This window comes from Phocoena phocoena, chromosome 1 (assembly GCF_963924675.1).
Source record: "Phocoena phocoena chromosome 1, mPhoPho1.1, whole genome shotgun sequence".
In the NCBI taxonomy this organism is placed as follows: Eukaryota; Metazoa; Chordata; class Mammalia; order Artiodactyla; family Phocoenidae; genus Phocoena; species Phocoena phocoena.
Genome location: NC_089219.1, coordinates 84,370,116 through 84,384,035, shown reverse-complemented (window position 1 = coordinate 84,384,035; position 13,920 = coordinate 84,370,116). Strand labels below are relative to the sequence as shown.

The 13,920-nt window shown below is 41.7% G+C and overlaps 1 pseudogene across 1 annotated transcript; it reads right to left on the bottom strand.

Moving 5' to 3' along the window:
- Positions 1–4,118: 4,118 nt before the first annotated feature.
- Positions 4,119–4,851, bottom strand: LOC136136327 (pyridoxal phosphate phosphatase PHOSPHO2-like; annotated as a pseudogene). Its single transcript, XR_010656659.1, has one exon. The product of XR_010656659.1 is annotated as a pyridoxal phosphate phosphatase PHOSPHO2-like (transcript).
- Positions 4,852–13,920: the final 9,069 nt, after the last annotated feature.

Below are 13,920 nucleotides of genomic sequence, written 5' to 3'. Positions count from 1 at the left end.
CAAAAGTCAGTCCTGCTTGCCTGACAAAAACAGGAGCAAACCCTGATAGACACCATTTTAAAAGACTTGCTATTCTGGAAAGGCTCAAATAGGAGACTAGCTCTATTTGAGCCCCCTTAGGTACCATGTTTAAGTACCCCATGACCTACTAGAATCCAAAAAGAAGAGTATCCACTCAGACCCCTAAATTTTACTCAGATAATCAGTCAGATCTCCCCAATTCAAGAATGCCGTTTTTAGGGCTTCCCTGGTGGCACAGTGGTTGGGAGTCTGCCTGCTAATGCAGGGGACACAGGTTCGAGCCCTGGTCTGGGTGGATCCCACATGCCACGGAGCAACTGGGCCCGTGGGCCACAACCACTGAGCCTGCGCGTCTGGAGCCTGTGCTCCACAACAAGAGAGGCCGTGATAGTGAGGGGCCCGCGCACCATGATGAAGAGTGGCCCCCGCTCGCCACAACTGGAGAAAGCCCTCGCACAGAAACAGAGACCCCACACAGCAAAAATAAATAATTAATAAACTCCTATTCCCAACGTCTAAAAAAAAAAAAAGAATGTGGTTTTTATATACATACTAAATATTTTTTTTAAATTGATATAGTTGATTTAACAGTATTATGTTAGTTTCAGGTGTACAGCAAAGTGATTCAGTTATATACTTATATATATATTCTTTTATTATACTTTTTCACAGGTTGTTACAAGATACTGAATATAGCTCCTGTGCTATACAGTAAATCTTTATTGTTTATCTATTTTATATATGGTAATATGTACCTGTTAATCCCAGACTCCTTATTTAGCCCTCCCCCGCTCCCTTCCCTTTCAGTAACCATGTTTGTTTTCAATATCTGTGAGTTTGTTTCTACTTTGTAAATAAACTCATTTGTACTATTTTTTTATATTCCTCATATAAGGGATATCATATAATATTTGTCTTTCTCTGTTTGACTTCACTTAGCATGATAATCTCTAGGTCCATCCATGTTTCTGCAAGTGACATTATTTCATTCTTTCTTTCTTTTATGGCTGAATAATATTCCATTATATATATATATATATATATATATATATATATATATATATATACACACACATACATACATACATACCACATCTTCTTTATCCATTTGTCAATGGACACCTAGGTTGTTTCCATGTTTTGGCTATTGTGAATAGCGCTGCTATGAACACTGGGGTGCATGTATCTTGTTTTGTTTTGTTTTTTTTAATAAATTAATTTATTTTTGGCTGTATTGGGTCTTCATTTCTGTGTGAGGGCTTTCTCCAGTTGCGGCAAGCGGGGGCCACTCTTCATCGCAGTGCGCGGGCCTCTCACTATGGCGGCCTCTCTTGTTGCGGAGCTCAGGCTCCAGACGCGCAGGCTCAGTAGTTGTGGCTCACGGGCCTAGTTGCTCTGCGTCATGTGGGATCTTCCCAGACCAGGGCTCGAACCCATGTCCCCTGCATTGGCAGGCAGATTCCCAACCACTGCGCCACCAGGGAAGCCCCTGCATGTATCTTTTTGAATTAGAGTTTTCATCTTTTCCAGATATACGCCCCAGAGTGGGATTGGTGGCTCATGTGGTAACTCTATTTTTAGCTTTTTAAGGAACCTCCATACTGTTCTCCATAATGGCTGCACCAATTTACATTCCCACCAAGTGTAGGAGGGTTCCCTTTTCTTCACACCCTCTATAGCATTCATTATTTGTAGACTAATTATGGCCATTCTGATCAGTGTGAGGTGATACCTCATTGTACTCTTGATTTGCATTTCTCTAATAATTAACAATGTGGAGCATCTTTTCATGTGTCTGTTGGCCAACTGTATGTCTTCTTTGGAGAAATGTCTATTTAGGTTTTCTGCCCATTTTTTGATTGGGTTTGTTTGTTTTTATTTTGATATTGAGCTGTATGAGCTGTTTGTATATTTTAGAAATTAAGCCCTTGTCAGTCACATCGCTTGCAAGTATTTTCTCCCAGTGTGTAAGTTGTCTTTTCATTTTGTTTACAGTTTCCTTTGCTGTGCAAAAACTTCTAGGTTTGATTAGGTCCCATTTATTTATTTCTGCTTTCATTTCTTTTGCCTTGGGAGATTAATCTAAGAAATATTGCTACAATTTATGTCAGAGAATGTTGTGCCTATGTTCTCTTCTAGGAATTTTACGGTGTCAGGTCTTATATTTAAGTCTTTAAGCCATTTTGCGTTTATTTTTGTGTGTGGTGTGAGAGTGTGTTCTAATTTCATTGATTTACATGTGGCTGTCCAGCCTTCCCAACAACACTTGCTGAAGAGACCGTCTTTTCTTCATTATAAATTCTTGCCTCGTTTGTTAAAGATTAACTGACAGTAGGTGTGTGGATTTACTTCTGGGCTCTCTATTCTGTTCTATTGATCCATATGTCTATTTTTGTGCTAACACCTATTGTTTTGGTGGTAAGTTAGGCTGTTTATTTGGGATTTTTCCTGTTTTTTGAGGAAGGCCTGCATTGCTATGAACTTCCCTCTTAGAACTGCTTTTGCTGCATCCCATAGATTTTGTATGGTTGTACTTTCATTGTCATTATGTCTTGAGGATTTTTTAATTTCCTCTTTGATTTCATCACTGACCCACTGGTTTTTAATAGCATGTTGTTTAGTCTTCATGAAATCATTTTTTCTCATTTCTCTTTCTGTGGTTGATTTCTAGATTCATGCCGTGTGGTCAGAAAAGATGCTTGAAATGATTTCTATCCTCTTAGATTTTTTGAGGCTTGTTTTGTATCCTTGTATGTGGTCTATCCTAGAGAATATTCCATGTGCACTTGAAAAAAACGTGTATTCTGGGTTTGGGGGTTTTTTTTGGATGTAGTGTCCTGTAGATATCAATTGTCTAACTGTTGTATTGTGTCATTTAGGATCTCTGTTGCCTTACTGATTTTCTGCCTGAAAGATCTGTCCATTGATGTCACTGGGGTGTTAAACTCTTCTACTATTATTGTATTCCCATCAATTTCTCCCTTTATGCCTGTTAGTATTTGCTTTATGTATTTAGGTGATCCTATATTGGGTACATATATTAACAAGTTGATATCTTCTTTTTTTTTTTTTTTTCTTTTTGTGGTACACGGGCCTCTCACTGTTGTGGCCTCTCCCGTTGCAGAGCACAGCCTCCAGACACGCAGGCTCAGCGGCCATGGTTCACAGGCCCAGTTGCTCCGCGGCATGTGGGATCTTCCCAGACCGGGTCACAAACCGCGTCCCCTGCATCGGCAGGCAGACTCTCAACCACTGCGCCTCCAGGGAAGCCCGATATCTTCTTCTTGTATTGATCCTTTTATCATTATACAGTGTCCTTCTTTATCTTTCTTTATGGCTTTTGTTTTGAAGTCTCTTTTGTCTGATATGAGTATTGCTACCCCCACTTTCTTGTCATTTCCATTTGCATGAAATATCTTTTTTCATCCCCTCACTTTCAATCTGTAAGTGTCTTTCACCCTAAAGCAGGTCTCCTATAGGCAGCATATTGTAGGTTCTTGTTTTATTATCCAATCTCCCAGTCTTTTGATCACAGCATTTAGTCCACTGACATTAAAGTAATTATCTACAAGTATGTACTTATTGTCTTTTTTTTTTTTTTTTGCGGTACACGGGCCTCTCACTACTGTGGCCTCTCCCGTTGCGGAGCACAGGCTACAGACGTGCAGGCTCAGCGGCCATGGCTCACGGGCCCAGCCGCTCCGCGGCATGTGGGATCCTCCCGGACCGGGGCACGAACCCGTGTCCCCCGCATCGGCAGGCGGATTCCCAACCACTGTGCCACCAGGGAAGCCCCTTATTGCCTTTTGAAATCTGTTTTCCAGTTGATTTTGTATTTCTTCTTTGCTCCTTTCTTCTTTTTCTTTTTCCTTTTGTGATTTGATGGTTTTCTTTTGTATTATGCTTGAGTTCCTTTCTTTCTGGTTTTATGAATCTGTTGTATGTTTTTGATTTGTGGTTACCCTGATTTTCAAGTATGTTAACCCATAACTATATCTACTTCCTCTAGACTGGTAGTCATATAAGCTCAAACACGTTCTAAAAGATCTACAATTTCTTAGTCCTCTTCCCCACATTTTGTGATTTTTTTTAATTGCTGGTATATTACTCCTTTATTAGAAATTGTAAATGAGAAATTATTTCAACACCTGAAGACCAAGATACAACAGAAGACTCCATAGGCTCAAGATTTTGAGACATCCTAGAAAGAGTTTTCTGTAAAGTATATCCTTTCTGTGGCTGGGCAACATCATTCTTCTTTAAGAAGGTTACTGGGCAGACATCGTTTCTGCCATCACCTATATAAACAATTCGTGTATAATTCACTCCTCATTGTAACTGTTTACCTACAAATTCTACCAAAACTACATTTTTGCAACGACTTTTGGGGCACCTAGTGCAAGAATGAGCATGATAATTTTCCACAGTGAGATGACCATTGCTATAAAAAGCTGCTGGATTTGTAAAGACTTTATCAAACACGTCATGAAAATTGGTAGCTTCTAAAACCCAATCTATGAAGCCTGAATTTGAATCTGAAATAATGATCCAGTCAAATTTATCCTTGTACTTTCTTATAAAGTTTAAAAGTTCCACCACCCCTGGAGTGAAAGGCATTGATATCATTGCTCTTTTCATTTCATCTTCTCTTACACCTTCATCTCCCAAATACTTAAAGACTCTGCCCATAAATTCTGTCCACAATCCTTTCTCATAAGAATCTTGTAGTTCAATAGGAAGCTCTTTCTCTGGAGCACACTGTACAATCCAGGTGTCACTATTATCATCTATGATTATATTGTCAAAGTCAAAAACCAACAAAATTTTCATGGCTCCAGAAACAGATTTGGGTTACACCAATTTAGTATTTCCAAGACAATTAATCTTACTTCAGCATGGAGCTTCAGTTAAACAGTCATGACAATCTTCAGTTTTAAACACCAGCCAGTTTCTAACCAACATTACTCCTACTCTATATGCAAGGGAAAAAGTCTTCTGGTTCCAAGCAAAGGAATGGAGACTTCTTAACTCCAGGATTATTACAATGGATCATCTGATAGAAAACCTGCCGGGTACATCCCGAAACCAGAGACAGGGACCTGGTCGGTTGTCAGTCCCAGGCAGGTGCATGTTGGATGCTGATGGGAGCACCGGGCCGGACCCGGCCGGGTCCCCAGGGCTCATCACTGACCCAGGCCAGAGATCCGCAGCCATTCTGACCTCAGTGCCGCTCCCAAGGACTCTGTCCTCCGGCCTCCTCCGGGTGCCTATGGGTGAGGGCCGCCCCACTCACACGCTGGGCCATGTTTTGTGATTTTGATGTCCTATTTTACATCTTCATGTTTATCCTTTTGCTGTTTATTGTAGTTATAATCACTTTCACAGAATTTTTTTGATTATTTTTTAATCTGTGTACTGACTTATTTAAGTGATCTTCAATCCTTTTATATATTTGCCTTTCCTATTGTAACTTTCCCTTTCCTATAGATTCTTGCTTCTTTTCTATTTAGAGAAGACCTTTCAATATTTCTTTTAGGGTAGGTCTAGCATTGCTGTATTCTTATAGTTTTTACTTGTCTGAGACATTCTTTATCTCTCCTTCTATTCTAAATGATAATCTTGCTGGGTAGAGTATTCTAGGTTGCAGGTTTTTCCCTTTCAGAACTTTGAATATATCTTGCCACTCCCTTCCGGCCTGCAAGGTTTCTGTAAAGAAATCAACTGATAGGGCTTCCCTGGTGGCGCAGTGGTTGAGAGTCCACCTGCTAATGCAGGGGACACGGGTTCGTGCCCCGGTCCGGGAAGATCCCACATGCCGCGGAGCGGCTGGGCCCGTGAGCCACGGCTGCTGAGCCTGCGCGTCTGGAGCCTGTGCTCCGCAAACGGGAGAGGCCACAACAGTGAGAGGCCCACGTACCGCAAAAAAACAAAACAAACAAACAAACAAACAAAAAAAAGAAATCAACTGATAGCCTAAAGGAGATACCCTCGTAACTGACTCATTGTTTTTCTCTTGCTGCCTTTAGAATCTTCTCTTTATCTTCAAATTTTGCCATTTAATTATGATATGTCTTGGAGTAGGTCTGTTTAGGTTCATCTTGTTTGGGACCCTCTAGGCTTCCTATACTTGAATATCTGTTTCCTTCTTTAGGTTTGGGAAGTTTTCAGCCATAATTTCTTCAAATACATTTTTGATCCCCAGTTCTCTTTCTTCTCCTTCTGGGATTCCATTATGTGTAGATTGGCACACTTTATATTATCCCATAGATCTTGTATGTTGCTTTCAGTTTTGTTTCTTTTTTCAATTTGTCTTTCTGTCTGCTGTTCTGATTGGGTGATTTCCATTATTCTATCTTCCAGATCATTTATTTGTTCCTCTGCATTATTCAGTTTGATATTTATGGTCTTTAGCTTGATTTTCATCTCAGCAGTTGAGTTGTTGAATTTTGACTGGCTTCTCTTTATTGTTTCTAGTTCCTTGTTACAGTAATCTGCATTTCTATCAATAGTCTTTCTTGATTCCTTCAGCATTTTTATTACCTCCTTTTTAAACACGGGGTCTTGTAGACTGGAGAGGTCTGCTTCATTGTTTGTTCTTCACAGGACTTCTCTTGTTCTTTTAATTGGGAGTAGTTATTCTGCTTTTTTCATTTTACTTATATTTCTTTGACTCTACGAATTTAGGAGTTATATACTGTGGTCTTAAAGGGCTGTTTTTACATGGCAGTGTCCCTGTGTAGCCTGCATGAGTCCAATATTTTTGGTGCGAGGACTGTTTTTGGCATGGATGCCTGCCACATCTTTCCTCAGGGTGTGCTGGCTGTTATCCCCTTGATAGGGGGTGTGATTGGTGTTGTGGTGACCACAGCCTGCACTAGATGTTGGGCGGGGCCTCCCCTTTGCTCCGTGGTTGTCACAGCCCTGTCAGGGGCAGAGTCTGCTCCCCAATTGTTGGAGTAGAATCCACCAGATCTGGTTCTAAGCTGTGGTATGAGGTAGCCGGGACTGGAGCTCTCCTGCTGGGAAAGAAGCAACTGCATGTTCTTCCCCAGGAGCTGTCCACTGGGACATGTGACTCTGTGATGTCGTCTGCCACCTGGTGTGTACGCCTACAAAGTTTGCTGCTGCTTGTGCCTGGACCTGCCTCTGCTATGGGAGCACCAATAATCAGCTCAGTCATTCCTCAGGCAAGCACGCACCCTCATAAAGCTACAGACATGAAGACCTGCCACACCTATGCCCCCACACCCACTGTGGGAGCACTGATAATCAGCTCAGATTTCAACCCACCTCTGCATGTGCATCCATAAGGTTCGCAAGACCTGCAGCAGCCAGATCCACACCCCGCTGTGAGCACACTGATGATGCGGCTATGGTGGACCCACACCTCTCCCTTCTCATGTTGACAATGGGGATCCTATGGAGGACCCACACTCAGTCCTGCATGCAGTTCCAGTTACAGCCTGGGCCACAATCCAGGCCCTTCGGACTGTCTCCATGCAGCCAAACTGAGTCCTCTCCCTAGGCCTGTCCACTGAAGCCCAAGTTTCAGCACTTAGTTGCTACACACACCAGCAGGCACATATCTCAGGCTGGGAAGTGTGCCAACATGGCCAGGGCCAGATGTGCTGGTCTCACAGAGAACTTTCTTGCAACTTTGGTTGTATGAGATCTTCTGCAAGCTTTCAGTACGTATTCTGTGAGAATTGTTCTACATGTAGATGTATTTTTGATATATTTGTGCGAGGAGGTGAGCTCCATATCCCTCTACTCCACCATCTTGATCTCTCCCTCAAAAAATTTTTTTAACATCAGATTTTAGAAAACAAGAAAAAGTTGGAGAGAGGGAATATAGAGATAGACACAGACAGATAGGGATAGAGACAGAAAGGAGACAGAGATAGAGATGTCCATTTCTAGTCATTGCCAGTGAGAAGTAGTCTCACTTCTCACATTTTCATGTGATCATGCTTTGTACTGATTTATTTCTTTTTCTTTCTCTTTGAGTTTAAGTTGATTCTCAATGGCTGGATATAGAGTCACTAAGATTCTTTCTACATTTTTCTCAGTGTGTAATTATTACAACTCGAGGACTTGGAATCTGTCCAAGATTCCAACCCATTTAAGCAGCCTGACCCTATCTACATGCCCCACACTATACACCAATCTCTTCTACTCTCTTTTCAGACCTAGATGTCCTGATCCAAAGCACAGATTATATTTTTTATATAATTATTTTACATTTTGGAGAAAAGAAACCCTGAAACTTACAGAAGAATTGCAAATACAAAGAACCTTTTCTTTGAATGATTTTAGAGTAAGTTGCTGACCTGATGCTCTTTCACCCCAGAAAACTTTTATACATGTTTCCTACTAACACGTTCTCTCACATAACCATAATCAGGACATTAACATTAATACATTACTACTATCTAATCCTCAGAACCCACTTCAAGTTCCACCAATTGTCCCAATAATGTCCTTTAGATCAGAAAGATACAGTTCAGAATCAAACATGGCCTTTAGCTTTCATGTCTCACCTATCTCCTTCAGTCTGGAAAAGCTATTCAGTCTTTCTTTCACACTTATGACGTCAACATTTGTGACGATCACAAGCCAGTTATTTAGCAAATGTCCCTCCATTTGGTTTTTTCTGTTGTTTTTCATGAAGCAGGTTATGCATCTTTGACAGGAATATCGCAGAAGTGATGCTGTGTTCTTCTCATTGCATCTTATCAGGTAGAACACAATTTTGATTTGTCTCATTAATGATGTTTACTTTGATTACTTGATTGAGTTGGTATCTGCTAGGATTCTCCACTGAAGTTACTCTTTCTCCCTTTGTAATTAATAAATTGCTAAATACACTGATATTGAAAAGCAGTCAAAGGAAGAAACAGAAGGAAAGAGATTAATCAGTAATAAGTAGGTGAATTAGAAGAAAACAGTACCCTGAAATCCAATGCAAAAGATATTTTGAAACTAAGAATACAATCAATCATGTGAAATGTTACAAAATAAAAGATCTAAAGAATAGCTACTGCGTTTTGCAACTATAAGGTCAGTAGTAACAATGGCCAGCCAGTTTCAGTAGAGTGGATGTAGTAGCTTGGGGAGTGAGAGGGAGCAGATCAAGAGGACATGGGGTAGGGTGACCTTAGTCTCTAGCCCAAGTCAAGAAGAAAGATGAGGATGGGTGGAGTTAGAACAAAGAAATTATGCGAGTTTATACTTGATGGCTTCTATTTTCTCCATGCAGATGTGTCAACTGTTGACAGAAATGGGGCAGGGATGAGGTAGAGGTTTGGAAAAGATAATCAAGGTGTCAACAGCCAACCATGGAGGCTGATAGAGGGAGCTTCCTAGGAAACTAGGCTGCACGTTTGCTCTAAAGAGAACTTTTACTTTTGGTCATTTGCCTTAGGTCTCCAAGCCCACTAAGCAAAGTTTCCCAATTGGAATTTTATTGCCTATTGCTGAATTCTCAGCATTCTATATCTTGAACCTCAGATGAAAAGATGGAGGAAAGAAATGAATTACAACCACAGCCACTGGGAAGATGGTGAGGAGAGAATCATGTAAGAGGTTATTTACTTTAAATAAGCCCTCTAGTATTAAACCAACTTCTAGCTTTAGGAAGCACCATGTTACCTACATCTCCACTGATAAAAGATGCTTTAGGGCCTTACTGACTTCTCTGGTTATTCTTGCCCCTTTGTCACTGTCCAGACTCACCTCAGGCCAGAGCTGACCTCAGACTGATAGCTGAACCAGGAGTTTGCACTCTCTTCAAGTTCCCATGTGCTGTACATCTCTGGGCGCTGATCTCTCAGCTGTTGATTCTACCCATGTTGTTCTGTGCAGGAAGGAATAGCTTCCAGGCATTGTACCCCTGGAGACTCTATAGTGTTTCCTGTATTCAACTTTAAATATCCCTTTTTTTTTGGTTGAATCATAATCTGATGTCCACACGTAATGAAAAGCTATAAACTATTGGTAGTCAGAGAAAATCCTCACAAACTTTAAATCCACTAACATTTCTTCCTCCCACCCTACTTCCATATTTACATACAACATATATAACTGCATGCATACACACATACATACATATGTGTGTATGCATGTTGCATCATTTCTCCCAGAACTGCTAATGGATTTGTGCTGTTTCTGTCATACTGAACAATCTGATTGCCAACCTTGTATATTTGTAAGCAGTTAACTAACCAGGAATTAGAGCAGGATTAACTAGTGTAATTAAAATTTAATATATTGTATAGTCTTAAACTAGCTACTCCTGTGCTCTAAACACCTGCGTTCTTGGCCATAGTATCTGAGCACATTCAGCCCTATTAAGGCCAAATTCCCTTGTGGTCTTTAAGTGGTGTCTGAAAATGCTTATTAAACCTTGTCCTTATAGAAATATTTCTATATCCAGTGTCATGACGGGAACTTCCTGGTACATATTTGTATACACTGGACACCTTTGGCCACCCATAGATTCTGGGACATGGCTATCACTCCCAGCAACACTGGACATTGTGTGAGCCAAAGATCCTTTATTTGTGGCAGAAACTAAAAACCTCTATAGGACAACAACAGGCCAGAAAATGAGCTTTGGAACATAGCAATTTATACATATATCACCAGAGCAGGCCACAAACATAATCTATGGGAACCTTCAGGTATCCAGCCTTCAATAAGACAAGCAACAATCAAGTTTTACATGAGAAATATTCAGTTTTAAAGTGTTGATAGGAGATGCTATTCTGAATAGTGAGTACCCCACAGAAATACTATGTGCAGAGGTACCCACAGTTTGCCAGCCAGCAGGGCTCTGTCTGAAAGTTTTCTCTTAGCTGTGTAGCACTCTGGGAATTAAAGTCCACTGGCCATAAAACTTGCTCCTGTCACAAGCAACCACAACTGTCACTAATTAGTTATGGTTTGTAGCTTCCAGACACAAGTATCCAAATACACAATCAGCCCAGTTTCCACATCTGGTTCTGGAAAATGCAATACTATGACCTTCTATGGTGATAAGAGAAGGCAATCGCACAAACACACACACACACACACACACACACTTCCTTTGAAGGAAGAAGATACATTTTTCATATCAGTAAAATCTACTGAAGACTTTACTCCAGTTTTATGACAATCAAACCCTAAGAAAATATTAGCTAAAGCAGACATTTCAGAAGAATAGAGAAAAGCTACTATTCTCATTATAAACACCAGTACATTCTAGCTTAGGCCATCTCAGTGAGTCTAGATCATGCTGTCATATAGAGGAGTCATTTAGAGAAATTTAAAGAAAGAGAGAATATCTGCTCCCAATATGTATTTCTTAACCACACTTATCTCCTCCAAGACCACACCCCTGCACTTCTCATATACCCCATTTCACCTTCTTACATTCACTGCCCTACACAGAGCTATCACTGGGAGCTAGTATATTGGCGTGATTCCCCAGGTCCTGCATTTTGGAGAGATTCATAGCTGCAGCAGAAAGAGACAGAGATGAAGAACTAGTGTCTGGGGCTTCCCTGGTGGCGCAGTGGTTGAGAGTCCGCCTGCCGATGCAGGGGACGCAGGTTCGTGCCCTGGTCCGGGAGGATCCCACGTGCCGTGGAGTGGCTGGGCCCGTGAGCCATGGCCGCTGAGCCTGTGCGTCCAGAGCCTGTGCTCCGCAACGGGAGAGGCCACAACAGTGAGAGGTCCGCGTACCACAAAAGAAAAAAAAAAAAAAAAAAAAGAACTAGTGTCTGGTAGCTAAGATCTCAGCATGCAAAAATAACCCCTCTATGTCCTTCAACCTTAAGAAGACCTATTCCTGGACCCTCTGGCACCTACCAAATGCTTTCCTTGATCCTCTTATATTTGTTGATCAAGAATGACCTTTGTGGGACTTCCCTGGGTGGCACAGTTAAGAATCCGCCTGCCAACACAGGGGACATGGGTTTGATCACTGGTCCGGGAAGATCCCACATGATGCAGAGCAACTAAGCCCATGTGCCAAACTACTGAGCCTGTGCTCTAGAGCCCACAAGCCACAACTACTGAGCCCACGTGCCTAGAGCCCATGCTCCCCAACAAGAGAAGACACCGCAATGAGAAGCCCGTGCACCACAACGAAGAGTAGCCCCCACTTGCCGTAACTAAAGAAAGCCCGCATGCAGCAACAAAGACCCAATGCAGCCAAAAATAAATAAATAAATTTTAAAAAGAAAGAAAGGAGGGAGGGAGGCAAGGAGGGAGGAAAGGAAGGAAAGAAAGAAAGAAAGGAAGGAAGGAAGGAAGGAAGGAAGGAAGAAAGAAAGAAAGAAATTTTAACCAAATTTCACCTGCATAAAAATATGAGGGTAATGGGAACAAATTTTGCTTTGTCCCAGGCTCCACACCTCCTAAACATGAACATCCTTCTCTTCCCTGTGTCCTTCCAACCTCCCCTTTGTAGCACTGACAGCTGGGCTCTCTCAAATGTGCCTCCAACACAGTACCTTCTTCCACATTTTTGTTCTATTCAGGCTCTCAAAAGATTGGATGATACCACTCACACGGGGAAGGGCAACTTACTTTACTGAGTCCACCAAGTCAAATGCTAATCTCATCTGGAACACTCTCACAGACATACCTAGAAATAATGTTCCATCAGATCTCTGAGCATCCCCTGATCCAGTCAAGTTAACACACAAAGGCAGCTATTACATCATACAATGAAATACTACTCAGCAACAAAATAAGCTATTGATACACTCAAAAACATGAATGGATCAAAATTATTTTGCTGAATGAAAGAAGCCAGACAAAGAGTATGTACTGGGCTTCCCTGATGGCGCAGTGGTTGAGTGTCCGCCTGCCGATGCAGGGGACACGGATTCGTGCCCCGGTCTGGGAAGATCCCACATGCCGCAGAGCACCTAGGCCCGTGAGCCATGGCCGCTGAGCCTGCGCGTCCGGAGCCTGTGCTCCGCAACGGGAGAGGCCACAACAGTGAGAGGCCCGCTTACTGCAAAAAAAAAAAAAGTGTATGTATTGTATAATTCTATTTATATAGAACTGTAGAAAATGTGAAGTATTCTATAGTGACAGAGAGCACAGCAATAGTTGCTGAGAGATGGTGGGGATGGGGGAGTGAGAGAGATGAATAAGTTCTAAGAATATAATGTGACTATAGGTAGCAATATTGTATTGCATATTTGAAGTGGCTACAATTTAATTACTCAAGTGATGGATATGTTAACTAACCTCATTGTGGTAATCATTTCACAATATATGTATATATGTATATCAAAGCATCACATTGTGTATCCTTTTTTTTTGGGGGGGGGTGTTGCGGTACGTGGGCCTCTCACTGTTGTGGCCTCTCCCGTTGCGGAGCATAGGCTCCGGACGCGCAGGCTCTGCGGCATGTGGGATCTTCCCGGACCGGGGCACGAACCCGTGTCCCCTGCATCGGCAGGCGGACTCTCAACCACTGTGCCACCAGGGAAGCCCCGCATTGTGTATCTTAAACTTACACAGCGTTATATGTCAATTATATCTCCATAAAGCTGGGGGAAAAAAGTATTGAGAGAAAATAACTGTCAATTTAGAAGATTTCTATCCAGCTAAATTATTATTAAAAATGAAGATCAAGGGAATTCCCTGGCAGTCCGGTGGTTCAGACTTGGTGCTTCCACTGCAGGGGGCACAGATGCGATCCCTGGTCGGGGAACTAAGATCCCGCATGCTGTGCAGTGCAGTAAAAAAAAAAAAAAAAAATGAAGATCAAATAAAATGTTTTAGACTAAGATTAAGAAAAAGATTTTGGTGAAAGAACGACTAAAGTGTGTCCTTCAATAGAAGGAAATCAAACTCGAGGGAAACGAATGTGTTGTAAGCAACAATGGTGAGCAA